Below are 14,471 nucleotides of genomic sequence, written 5' to 3'. Positions count from 1 at the left end.
TCCTGTGCAGGTGTTGTTGCACGTGGTCTACCACTGCGAGGACGATCAGCTGTCCATCCTGTAGCGCTGTCTTAGGCGTCTCACAGTACAGACATTGCAATTTATTGCCCTGGCCACATCTGCAGTCCTCATGCCTCCTTGCAGCATGCCTAAGGCACGTTCACGCAGATGAGCAGGGACCCTGGGCATCTTTCTTTTGGTGTTTTTCAGAGTCAGTAGAAAGGCCTCTTTAGTGTCCTAAGTTTTCATAACTTCTTAAATGCCTACAATCTGTAAGCTGTTAGTGTCTTAATGACCCCTCCACAGGTGCATGTTCATTAATTATGGTTCATTGAACAAGCATGCAAAACAGTGTTTAAACCCTTTACAATGAAGATCTGTGAAGTTATTTGGATTTTTACAAATTATCTTTGAAAGACAGGGTCCTGAAAAAGGGACGTTTATGTCATATAAAATATATTCACCCCACCCAGTATTATAATCAAAACTTACCAGAAAGCATGTAATCCTTGGCTCAGTGTAGTAGTGTGGGCTCAATAGCATCTCATAAGTGTGCAAGATCTTGAGAATCAGCTGTACATGTGATGGAAGAGTGCACTGTGCATGCAGAGGGTTGCAATTCCATTGAATTGGGGATAGTTTAACTAAAATATGCCACAAGACCTAGAATTGCCTTGTGTATACCCACAAAAAAAGCTTCACTGTTATAAGCTAACTTTTCTGAGCAATTTAAGGAAAATTCCAGGGCTTAACTTCCCATGGAAAATTTACGGAAATTTAACGGAAAGTTTCAGACTCTTTGCAACCCTAATCACAACCGGCCGTGATTGAGGAGTCCCATAGGGCAGCGCACAATTGGCCCAGCGTTGTCCTTAACTGACTTGCCTAGTTAAATAAAAGGTAACACATTATATTTCCCAATAATAACATGGGGAACAACAGAGAAAATGTCACAATCACACATTTTGACAACATGTATCTTTAGTCAATAAAAGTAACCCATTGAGAGTGCAACTATTGGACATTGAAAATGTATCTTGTCATATTTCTCTTTGTAAACACTGAGAACAAGACACTTTTTTTTTTAAATACTGACCATTTCCCCTCAGTACATCCAAAACTAAGAAGGAACAGAGGGCCATCCCAGGTTAATCACAGCTACAGCACTTCACAACAACAGCCCTCCTAATTTGCTTTGTTGATAACAGCGGGAGGCCCAGGCCCTCTCACTGGGTAACAAATGACAGCTGTAATTGACACGGGCATCCCTGCCCAGAGCAGCTCTCTGATTAAGACTCCCCTCCAGGCTGCTGGGGTGTTAGTGGACACATGGTTGGTTACACAACACTAACCCAGTCAGGAGAGGACGACGTGACTCACACACACACACACACACACACACACACAACGCTCGAAACAATAGAAGTGTAAGGGAAGAAAGATTGCACATGTATATAAAACAGCTTATCTTGTGACTACTGACTAGGCCGGTCAAAGAAAATGTATAGACTAATCTGTTGACATTCACAGTCAGTGAGTCACACAATATTGCCAACAATCAAATTTCAGGAATGTTTGTTTTTGTCATAGAAACTCACTCGACTCATAACCACTTCCTCATAACCACACCCTAAGACAGTCTTAGTTACTGCTTAGTAGGGCTGTACCCACCCCCAAAAAATCTGTTGACCGAGTTTGTTCTTTCAACCAAATTTTTCTAAAAATTAAAAACGTGTATTTTTCTATATATAGACACATCCTACGTATTTTAATCAAATCAACTATACGCAGTGAGCTTGTCTCATTCTTTAAGCCCACTGTTTGATGAAATAATGAAGACACACAAATGACTAGAGGGAGTCTGACTGCAATTGATTTGATTGTGCAGACTTGCTGCACTGTCATTTTTGTTTTTACAGCAAGTGACTAGCACCCGTTGTCTCTCTCCTCGCTGCTGCAGCGACCACCACAGAACATTGTTTATCGTGCTGTCCGTGTTGAAGTTGCAACGTAATTACATCCATTTCTGACTGTAAAGTTAAGGAAATCCCTAATTTATTTAGGAAAAACATTCTGTTCTCTCAACCCTTGCTCTCTTTACGTGACACATGTATGCATCGCATGGACATGACCAATAGGGCCTGACCTGTAGCAGATCACAATCACATCAATAAATTGGTTATAACAAACTCCCAACACATGTAACAGCAAAATGGATGCAGAAGATGTGACAAACTTGAAATGGGGCCATGTTTACTGGTTGCTCAGGAGGTAAAGGAGAAGTCGGATGTGTGGAATAAATTTGACTAGTTGTGGAAAATACTGGAAATAAAGAAACAGAACGTAAGGAGCAAGCGCTGCATGCATATTATATGTTCAAAACAGCAGCTGTTAGATGACTACAGCTTTCTGACTGTTTGGAACAATATAAACACTAATTAAATGATAAGCGTACCAGAGAATATGCTAATGTTATTTTATTTTTTTGTAAAGCCTTTATTACAGCAGAGTCTAAAAACAGTCACATGCATTTGTGAATGCAATTACTAGAAATGGAGCGGTTTGTTTACGCTAACTATTGATTTGTTTAATTTTAAAACTAAAATGCTTGATTGCATTTCAAATCATGAATGACTCGTATGCTGTGTGATGACATGAATGAATGATTGATTGATACAGTCACCTATATAAAAGTATTGAAATATAGGCCTAAGTAAGTTGCGGTATTAAGATTAAAAAGGGTGCGCTTTGAGGCCTACAGCTCGATGGTGGTTCTACAAGTCTGCTATACTATGCCTACTAATGATAATGACATGACTTATTATTATAATGATCCTAATAATAATAAGAAGAAGAAGAAGAATAATAAGAAGGAGATCAAGAAGAAGGTGGTCATTATTATAAATACAATTCCTGACAATTTGGAACAGTGTTAGCACTGAATTAATAAGTAATACCAGAGGCTTTTCTAATGAGAAAATAAAAGTGTAAAGCCTTTAGAGCATAGCAAAGATTCAAAACAGTCAAATTTGTGAAAAAAATGTAACCGACATATTGTGGTTGGCGCTCATGGAGGCTTGGTGCTCACGGAATCAGTAGGCTATTAAACAAACACTCAAACAGGGATAGAAGCAGGATCTGTCTTATTTCTGTAGATATACAGTACCAGTCAAAAGTTGACACCTACTCATTCAAGGGTTCTTTATTTTTGCTATTTTCTACATTGTAGAATAGTGAAGACATCAAAACAATTTAACACATGGAATCCTAGTAACCAAAACATTTTTAGTTTCTTGAAAGTAGCCACCCTTTGCCTTGTTGACCGCTTTGCACACTTGGCATTCTCTCAACCAGCTTCACCTGGAATGCTTTCCCAACAGTCTTGAAGGAGTTCCCACTTATGCTGAGCACTTGTCGGCTGCTTTTTCTTCACTCTGCGGTCCAACTCATCCCAAACCATCTCAGGTCGGTTAATTGTGGAGGACAGGTCATCTGATGCAGCATTCAATCACTCTCTTTCTTGGTCAAATAGCCCTTACACAGCACGGAGGTGAGTTGGGTCCTTTCCCTGTAGAAAAACAAATTATAGTCCCAATAAGCGCAAACCAGATGGGATGGAGTATCGCTACAGAATGCTGTGGTAGCCATGCTGGTTAAGTGTGCCTTGAATTCTAAACAAATCACAGACAGTGTCACGAGCAAAGCACCCCCACACATCACACCTCCTCCATGCTTCGGGAACCACACATGCGGAGATCATCCGTTCACCTACTCTCACAAAGACACACCGGTTGGAACCAAAAATTTGGACTCATCAGACCAAAGGACAGTTTTCCACCGGTCTAATGTCCATTGCTCGTGTTTCTTGGCCCAAGCAAGCCACTTCTTCTTATTGGTGTCCTTTAGTAGTGGTTTCTTTGCAGAAATTCAACCATGAAGCCTGATTCACGCATTCTCCTCTGAACAGTTGATGTTGAGATGTTTGTTACTTGAACACTGTGAAGCATTTATTTGGACTGCAATTTCTGAGGCTGGTAACTAATGGACTTATCCTCTGCAGCAGAGGTAACTCTGGGTCTTCCTTTCCTGTGGCGGTCCTCATGAGTGCCAGTTTCATCAATAGCGCTTGATGGTTTTTTCCAGATTGACTGACCATTTCTTAAAGTAATAGACTGTCGTTTCTCTTTGCTTATTTGAGCTTTCTTGCCATAATATGAACTTGGTCTTTTACCAAATAGGGCTATCTTCTGTATACCACCCGTACCTTTTCACAACACAACTGATTGGCTCAAACGCATTGAGGAAAGAAATTCCAAAAATTAACTTTTAAGAAGGCACACCTGTTAATTGAAATGAATTCCAGGTGAATTCCTCATGAAGCTGGTTGAAAAAATGCCAAGAGTCTGCAAAGCTGTCATCAAGGCAAAGGGTGGCTACTTTGATGAATCTAAAATATACTTTGATTTAACACTTTTTTGGTTAGTACATGATTCCATGTGTTATTTCATAGAATAATAGTGAAGACATAAACTACAATGTAGAAAATAGTAAAAATAAAGAAAAACCCTTGAGTGAGTAGGTGTGTCCAAACCTTTGACTGGTACTGTATATGGATGATTTATAAGTCAGGCACATTTAACAGTTAGACTGTTGATTATAGACCTAATTAAAAACTGGGGTTCTCTCGCTCCTCACTTTTCTTAGTCAATTAAGGCAAGGGCTGTTGTCGCATCTCCTAACTCCGCTGCTGCCTCCGCCGCATTGTTCTCAACACCAATATAAGGTTAACTTTGCTTTTATAAACATAGCAACATGGTCTAGGAAAAGGCATCAATTCAACAGCGTACTGATACGACCGGTGTCAAATGCGGGAGAAAGCGCATGTTATAAAATAATCTTATTTTTATTAGTATTGCACTATTGTCCTTAACCATATACAATTTCAGTAGCACGTCTTAGAGTGAAGGACTGTTCCATCCCCACGGCCTCCACAATGGATTAGTAAACTCAGACAGGCGCAAATCAGACAGGCGTCTTGTACAGCATGAAAAAATAAATACGTTTTTGCAACTGTTCGACTAAAGAAATCTTGGTCGACCAACAGCCTAACGATCAAACAATTGAGCAGTCAACTAAGTGGGGTCAGCCTTACTGCTTAGTGCAAGAAGATGCAGCCTGCCTTATGATAGTGGTACTTGAGACCACCATAACAACAGAATGTATGGGGGAAGAGAGTTAAACACACGTCCATAAAGTGCTGTCAGATGGAGCAGCCTGAGGTTGCTTTCATTTCCTTTCAGTCCAGCACTTAGAACACTACTTGACTAGACCAATAACTACCACCAACAGAGTTTAGCCTAACTGACATTGTGCCAAAAACGCTCTCTCAAACACACACACGGACAGACAATACACAGTCCAAAATAAGACGGCGATGTTAGACAGGTGAAGCGGTTGGCTCTCTCTGAGACCCTTCAGAGAGCAAAGCATTATGCTAATGTCTGTTAGTGAGTGACTCAACCAGCCATTATACAGACAGCCACCTCCACCAGACCCCACTGGGAGAACACACTCAATTACCACACAACACTTAACCTTGGCACACCAACCGGAGACACACTCCACAGTGCAATCAAACAAGCAGTGGCACGGGGACAGGTGTATTTAATTCCCGTCAGGAAGATTTCACTTTACAGGCCTTCCTTATTATGCCCTTTTTCTAATCTAGTCAGGAGAGAATGCACTGGTGGGTTGACTGCAGAATGTCAACTATGTGACACTTACGCAACATGTACCACTGTAGATACGATGTCGTATATTCTATAGGATGCCTTTCTTCAGCACTGTGCACCACTGTTAGAACATGCCCTACAGTACAGCCAGGTATTGGTCTCCAGATTCCCTACTCAGCACGCACCCAAGCAGACAGCAGATGGACGGCCACCAGAGCATGGCTGCACAAAATTAGCCAGATTTATGGACTTTCATTTTCTAAAATGTGGAGCAGTATTTTTAGAGTGGTAATGGCGGCAAAGAGGACAGCTGTGTGTGTAGTGAGCCTTTACTGCCAGCCTCAGCAACCAGACAGAGCACACAGGCATACTGAATACAGGGAGAGAAGGGGTGGGGGCTGCAGAGCGGTGGGGCACCAGGAGGGGGTGAGAGATGAGTCAACCCTCTACTTCCAGGAAAGATTTTACTCCCATGGGTTAGGGCTGTTCCCCTCTCAAAACCGTGCATAGGCCTTGGATCTGCATCTATGGCCACAGCATGCTGTAGCAGGTCTATGCATGAACTGACAATGACTGTTACAACATCTCAAATAAAGGGCCAGGGAAAACAGCTAGGCTATATCTACAGCTATACTGAAGCATTCTGCTGATAAAAGAGACTATCAGTGTTACATTGTGGAGCAGGAAAATTGATCCGTTTCTTTTTGACAGACAGGCAGGGGAGATACTGATAGAGATGTGATGAAGTGCAGTAACTGTGAATGACTGAAATTTCTATATTTAAGTTGTTTGGTTTCCCGAGGACTACATTATCAACACAGTAATACACCTTCTTGAGCGCAGTCTGGCTCTCAGCAGCATCCCCAGCAGCATCCCCATTGTGTCAGTCATTCAGTGCCACTGCTCAGTAGAGCCACAGGGTATAGACTACCCTCCCTCCATCATCATCATCACACACACACTGTACAGCAGGATCCCAGTCAGTTACTGGAACCCAAAACAATATAATTATGATGTACTCAGGACATTCAACTCTAATAATCCCACTAAATGAATGCATCCTCATGCCTTCTGTCTCTATGAAATAGGAGAAATTCTTATACAATGTAATTATGCCCGTAGGAGTATTATCATGCATCTTGCCAGCCAGATTTTTTTTCCAAATCAACCCTTTTTAAATAAAACCTGAAAAGCCACAAATGTATTACAATAAGAAAAACTATTTCCAGCAACATGACTTCATAGTCATATGACTGGAGTTAATGCAGCAAATCTCTGCACTAGGAGGGGGGAGTAAGGGGGGCCGTGGTGATGGTGAGGGGGGAAGGGAGTGTGTGTTAGGGAATGAAAAGAGGAGAGAGCAAGATGATCCCAGTAACGTCCCTATAATGTCAGGCGAAGTAAACCACCACACTGGAGGAACGCTATCAGGGACTGAACAGATCCACATATTACACAACTCCTCCTCACCTGAGCAGTATCACTGGCTGGCTGGCGTACGCGTGTGCCAGGCAGGCGAGGGGGGATGGTCTACCCTGAGGCAGCCAGGGACAGGTGGTCACTCCGCCTCCACTGACACCCAGCAGGTTTGGCGCCCAAGCAAGTCACACTGCATGTAACTTTCCAGCACAGCAGCTTGTGATGAGTGTGTGTGTTGTGAGCAAGTATTTGTGTTATTATCTCTCCTGGCTTAACTTCTGGGCTGGCAGGATACACTCTGGTTAAATTCTGCTCTGATCCTCCCTGCTGTTGATAGGGAATGGCTCTAATGGAACCTGTTGCCATGGAAAAACATTGTCAAGGTCCTCTGAGTTTATCAAAGTCCCACCAACCAGCCTCCCTGTTTCTCCCACCTAACCGGTCTGTGGACGTGTAGATCAGCATGTCTCTCTGACACCTAGCAGCCTCTTTCTCATTAAACCCTCTTAAGGAGGTTAGCCAAACACAAGGCCTTTCTCTCCACAAGCATATCACCAGCAACCTGACCAAACGCAATATTATTAACATCTTTCCTTTCATGTTCGCTCTACCTACACTTCCTCTCTGCGTGTCAGTAAGTCACAGTACATCCCCTCCTTTCTCCAGTCTCAGTCAGACTTGTTAGAAGTGTGGGTGGAGATGGGTGCCGGTAAATACTATAGTCCTGGTACACCAACAAAAACAACAGCTCTATCTAGGCTGCTTCCTTTCTGAAACTCAGGTGCCGGGGGAGGCTGGTGTGAAATGATCCGTCAGACTATTTAAAAAGTGGATGCGCTCTATTTCTTTCAGCTTCAGTGAGCCACAGCAATCAGATGCTGCCTGAAACAGGGCTGGAGATTGTAACTTTCATAGCAGTTATTTCATTACAGATGAGTAGGGCTGGCACAACTGTGTAACCGACTGTTATGGATGAATATCGGCATGAAAATAAAATAACAGCCGTATCCGTAGAATTGTATTTGTTATTTTTTGGGGAATGAACAGCTGACTGAAAACGGGATGGCCGCGCATTCGTGCGGTTTAGTCTGTTTCTGCGGTAACATGGACTCCCTGTGGAACGCTTGACACCTTATAGTCCATGCACAGGCGAATTGAGGCTGTTCTAAGTGCAAAGGGGGGTTCAACTCAATATTAGGAAGGTGTTCCTAATGTTTTGTACACTCAGGCTATTCATGGATTTCATATCAGATCAGACAGACGTTGTAAAGCAGAGGTGAGAGAGAATTCTACAAAGAATTTGAGCATAAAGCAGTGTTGTGTATTCACACATCTGTGTGGCTAAATGAAACACTGTTCAACTCCAGAATCATTTGAACCACTCCAATCCTGCTGCAGGTCCAAGTAGAGAGATGTTTATCCCAGTCTCTATGTGGATGTGGCAGACAGAATATGATCTTTAAATCGCGCAGCAGGCTCTGAGCTAGAGTTCAGCAGTTAGAATAACTCCTGAAGCTCACCATATCGAGCATAGTCAGTACCAGTCCCTTTCAGCTCCACTTCCCTGAGATGACAGACAGATGGGACAAACATGGAGTCTTTGTGCTTAACCATCGCCTTTGAGAGAAACGCTAACCAAAGACATTATCGTGACATGCTACACATCAGTGGGTGAAAAAATGAATCGGGCAGAGGGAATGTGAGTGAGGGAGAGGGGGATATGGAGAGAGAAAGTGAGAGAGACCTTGCTGCAGAGACACCCTTAACCAGCAGAAATGTCATTTTGAACTTCACAAACACAACAACAGAAGAGATTGGAGGGAGGAATCAGTCCACAGCTGATACAATCTGTGTCTGGAACAGTGATGGGAACATAAATACAAATTACCGATGGATTTGTTTCAAGCCTGATGTTCATGATGTTGTGAGTTCAAGTGCGGCAAGATGATAAACCTCTATTAAAAACTCATTAACAGTGGAGTCTGCAGGGTGGCTGCGAAGGATCTGACTTCTGACAGGAAATTATCTTCTCTCATTTCAAGATGGCATTTATTCCTCTAATATACTACCAACGTCCCAAACGCACCTCAATGAAACATCAAACACCCACATGTCTGTGGGCTGATCATATTATTTAGAGCTCAGAGCTCCATAGCCACTCAGCTCACGCTTTAAACATCCTGATTAATTGCAACCCGAACACTGGAGATGGCTTACTGCTTCCCAGAGTGCAGTGTGCTCCCATAATCAAATATAGCCATTCTTCCCTCTACTTGTCACTGAATGGAATACATCTCTGTATTATTCATAGACAGAGTTTGTGTAATCCTGAGCTCTGGAGAACAATCTGTATATCTCAGTCAGAAGGGAACAGAAAGTGCTTAAAGTTTCATTATGTAGAATCTGATCAGATAAGGCATTTGAATATAAAATAAAAACAAGCGACCCGTCATCTCCTCCATAAAACTGTCTGGCGCTAGCACCACATCTCAAAGTAAATTCTAACACCTCAGCTTTTGTCAGCACTCCAGGAGTAGAGGTGATGTGACAGGCAGGTCTTTATATAATGGAAATAGTGCTCAAAATAATGCTAAAATAATGCTGACACCATCTGCCTGTCTTACAGAAAGTGAAAAGTGAAAACTAGGTGTATTAGACTTCCAAATAGTCCCTAATGAGTTTATACATTATTAAAATACATTCCTACTACTCCAGGGGAAACAAGTAGACCTAAAAACTGACGGTTCATTCACTGCTCAGGTAAACAAAAAACGATATTTATGACAATTTCCAGTACCAGACTCCAGAGATTGAGAGGGTTGATCATATAGTTGCACCATGTAAACACCTGTGCTTCTCTCAACACGACAGGCTAACAGCCCCATTCTTTCAAAACCCCAACAAAAACCTTCTCGCTCCAACTATGATACATGTCTCTACTTGCCCAGTGGAGTCTTATCAGCACATTAACTAAAATGGGACTAAGAAGGACAGTCAAGTCTGATTATGGGACTAAGAAGGACAGTCAAGCCTTAATCCATGGGACAGATCTGGGTAACTGCAGTTCATCAACATTGCATCTCTCACATGGTGTCTGATGGCTATCCAAGGCTGTGTTCAGGATATAGGCTACTGGTGATAAATCAAGCTGATAAATCAGATTAGGATCTACTTGTTCTAATATTTCAGGCTGACCTTTATTATAACGTGACACACATGCGGCCAATGGCAAAATACTAGGCCATTGGAAGGAATTAAACAATTTATTTACTTACATAATCCTCAAATCAGATTGATCAGGGAAGCGAGAATGATTAGAATTGTTTAATACAGTAAACTGAGCCTAAAGGCATGCTTGTCTTAACACAGTAGGAGGACAGCAGATCAACTCTACAGATCAAACCACTGCTGACTACTGTCACCTTGTCAGAGTGGGTGTGCTTTACTAGCCTACTGCAAGAGAGGAACATTAAACACTATGAACAACGAAGTGGGATTACATCTAAAAAACATTTCCCTCAAATATTTCTCTCTTTGCATCGATCCACTGCCAGCCAACTACATCAGGTTGATCATGGCTGATTTAAAACCAACAGGCTGGAAATAAAATATGCAGCGGTACAGGCAGTGTGTCATTTCAAACCACACATTATACAGGGCGGAGGAAGGTAAAGTACTGAGGTAGAGGGCTGCATGTCCCAACAGGTCCCGACCACTGTGACACAGTCAACATTTTTCATGCTGCAAGCGGGAGCGGGCTTTGGGATGAACATTTTGTTTGGGGTCCCGCAGATTATTTGGAAACGGTCGTCTTTCTGCTTTGTATGCGTTAGCCTACCTATTGTATTAAAAGCACCTCTGTGTCGCATTATTCACCCACAATCTCAGAATTCGCTGATTCAAGTTCAATAGCCTACCTCTTCTCTCCTAGATGGGCGTGCAAGATCAAGAGCCTACAATATATGACTCAATGAAATAGAGTAGACTGCCTATAAATGGGCGGAGAATCAAGGGGCAGTTATCTTTCCAAGGAAGTTGACTAAAATTGGATTAGGCTATAGTTGACTAGTGTCTGTAAATAAATATTGATAATGGTAATAAGTGGAGGGAGCTCAACCAATGTGAGATGAAAAGCAATAAAAAAAACATGATTTGAAAAGGAAAAGGGCGCAACGAGCGAATACCATGGGGAGTGAGCGTTGCACCTATTCATTTTCAATAAGTATTGATTACCCATTTGTCTCTGCCTGCAAATCGTCACACTCCTATAAAAAGATAGGCTATTTCCTATATGCAAAACGTAGCTCAAGAGAAAGTGCAAGTGTCAGCTGTCATCATTCTTGCTGCTTCAAGTTCAGTAGCCATATGAGTGAGAACAGGTGCGCATTTGGTCTCAATTTAATATAGTAGGCTGTAGGCTATCCATGGGCAGAGAAGCACTGGGCAGTTCTCTCTCTCTGACCCATATTGGTCTATGTCAGAAAATCCTCCCGCTCCTAAAAAGGTAGGCAATTTGAACAAATTCCACTTTTGAGTTGTCTAAAATAATAGTTAACCTCTTTCTCCATGAAATTAAATGACTTTTCCTCATTTAGGGTCATGAACCTAAATTTAAAATGTGGACACGTTGATGTGTTCTGGAATGTCTGTGTAGATTTTGTATACAAACATGATTTTGTGGGTCAATTTGACCCGGAAGCTTTCATCTGTATAGATATTTGCACAGTTCCAAAATAAACAAGTGTCTGAGTGGCGCAGCGGTCTAAGGCACTGCATCTCAGTGCTAGAAGAGTCACTACAGACCCTGGTTCGATTCCAGGCACAACCGGCCAGTATTGGGAGTCCCATAGGGCGGAGCACAATTGGCCCAGCGTCGGCCCTCATTGTAAATAAGAATGTTCCTAACTGACTTGCCTAGTTAAATAAAAAGGTTAAATAAAAAAAGTACAATATTTTTTGTTTTGACTGGTTCTGGTTGCACTTTTATAACAAGATCTCTGCTTGTTTGTGAGAAATGAATATGTTTAACAACTAGTTCTTAAATATAGTTTTTGAAATCAAGTGTTATTTTATTTCTTCATTATGAAAGGTCTGATAAGACAAAATAAAGTTGGGCTGTTTTTACTTGATTCTTTGTCTTGAGTGTGTTTAAACAGTGCGGGTCAATCTGACCCATACCACAATGGATGCCATTTTTCCCCCAGCAAAGTACAAGGGTAAACGTACCTCAGTAGAAAGTGCAAGTGTCCGCTCTCTGTCCAACTCTGCTCGCTTCAAACTACGTCTAACCTATTGGCTGATATAACCCAGTAATACTGATAGCCTAACATAAAATGGAGAATGTGAGAATCTCTGGAAATGTTACTTATTTCGTAGGTTATTTTTGTGCATTTTGATATTGCCTACAGCGCGCAAAATTGCTGGGACCATGGCGTGCAAGCGATCTGCATCAAATAGCCTACGCCTAAAATAATATTGCAGGACTGCAGCTGGGTGGGAGTCGGACAGGCTACAGGTATGAAAAGCTGCGGGTGCGGGCGGGATGAAGAAATCAGTCCCACCCAGACCTCTATACTGAGGGCCCTACCCTGTGATAAGAGTGGACTCCAAACTCACTTCACTGAACAGGCTAATCACTACACTGAAGGATTGCCATAGGGATAATAATAACGCCTGCCTCTCAAACGTAGTATAAGTAAAGGCTGTATGAGTATACAGCGGGTTTGTTGCATTCCCTCCTCATGCGCCTGCTCTCCAAGCATGCTCTCAAACCACATGAGCTGCATATGACCCAGTCACCTCCCAGAAGACTGAGTTGTTCTGTTCACTATAGGCTCCTTCCCAACAATCCTAGAGACATTCCATCCGTCAGACATGACTCTCACATGGGCCACTGCCCTCCAGCCCACAAAAAATGAGTCACTTACTGATTACATCACTGAAGTGGCTGTCTATATATCTATCTACAGAGAGGAACACACATTGCTGTATATCTTTTGATTCACTACAACCAATTTGTAATCCGCACTGTACTCAAACAGTTGATAAGCAAGGTACAGCATAATTTCCTTACAAATACAGACGTGTTTGATTTCATTGGCCATGACGTGCTTACAGACCACTGTCTCCTTTCCATAATGCCCCTGCAATGCAGCCTCACTAATCCTCCATTATCTGTTCGTCACACCCCCTCCTTGAGTCTGCCCTGAGGCCTGAGGAGCACTGACATTTGGGGACACAGCCACTGACGCAACACACACCTTGTTATTCCTGTTACGAACACTGACCAAACTGTCACCCTACTTCCCGCTGTGTGTGCCCGTCTGTCCTACACAATCTCCCTGGCTGGCAGTTCTCTTTTAAAGCTGAAGTGACGGGCCGTCCACCCCCTCAACATCTAGCCTGAGCCTCTCCTCTCACCTAATTGTGTGATGATTAGGCTACATGTGGACTGAAATGCCTCAAAACTAGCTTCTCATTGTCTGCCAATGGAATCCCTTAGCATCTACCATATACATCTTCTCCCACCTGCCCCTGGTCTTCAGTCAGTCAGCCAGCCCTGTGGTGGGCCTCTCCAACCTGCCCTGTCTGTCACAGCCGACCAGGTGAAATATGTGAGGGGAGCCTGGATAGGAGAGGTAATTCTTCCTAAGCTTCTCAGGGACTCAGCACACTATTAATATCACCCGCAGCCCGGGATGTTATGTGAGAGTGTGTGTAGAGAGAGAGTCAGGGTGGGAAGAGCTGAGAGAGGGAGAGTGAGTGAGGAATGAGAGAGAGGAATTAGAGAGAGAATCCAGAGAGGGGGGAATGAGAGAGAGGGAGAGAGAGAATCCAGAGAGAGTGAGTGAGAAAGGAGAGCACCCATGTACCCACCCAGCAGCAGCAGCCCTCCAGAGATAAACTGAGGTTAGATTTACTGCTTGTTATTCCCCCTGGCACACCCAGACACTTTCATCCAGAACAATTTACAGAAGCAATTAGGGTTACGTGCCTTGCTCAATGGCACATTGGCAGATGTTTTCATCTATTCAGCCTGGGGATTTGAAACAGCGACCTTTCGGTTACTGGCCCAACGTTCTAAGACACAAGGTCTTGATATGGGGCTGAAACATTAGGCCTAGATCCTGTACTACATAAATCTTTCTGCTGGCATATCATTGTCATCAATGCTAACAGGAATGTGCTTACTGAAATCAGTTAGGAGTGTCCATGCAGTGTCATTGCATCTAAAGGTTTTCATGGTAACACAAAAGGATTACAAAAACACACAGGGTTACCCGGTGCACTAAGATGAGAGGGGTGTGTGTGTGTGTGTGT

At 42.8% G+C, this 14,471-nt stretch overlaps 1 protein-coding gene across 2 annotated transcripts in view; it reads right to left on the bottom strand.

Annotated features, from left to right (window-relative positions):
• Positions 1-14,471, bottom strand: part of LOC120025369 (disintegrin and metalloproteinase domain-containing protein 10-like) — an 81,445-nt gene that overhangs the window by 33,520 nt on the left and 33,454 nt on the right. The window lies entirely within an intron of this gene.

The sequence above is a fragment of the Salvelinus namaycush genome, chromosome 30, assembly GCF_016432855.1.
Source record: "Salvelinus namaycush isolate Seneca chromosome 30, SaNama_1.0, whole genome shotgun sequence".
Classification (NCBI taxonomy): Eukaryota; Metazoa; Chordata; class Actinopteri; order Salmoniformes; family Salmonidae; genus Salvelinus; species Salvelinus namaycush.
The sequence above is the reverse complement of the archived record's forward strand: the minus strand, read 5'-3'. Positions and strand labels throughout refer to the sequence as shown.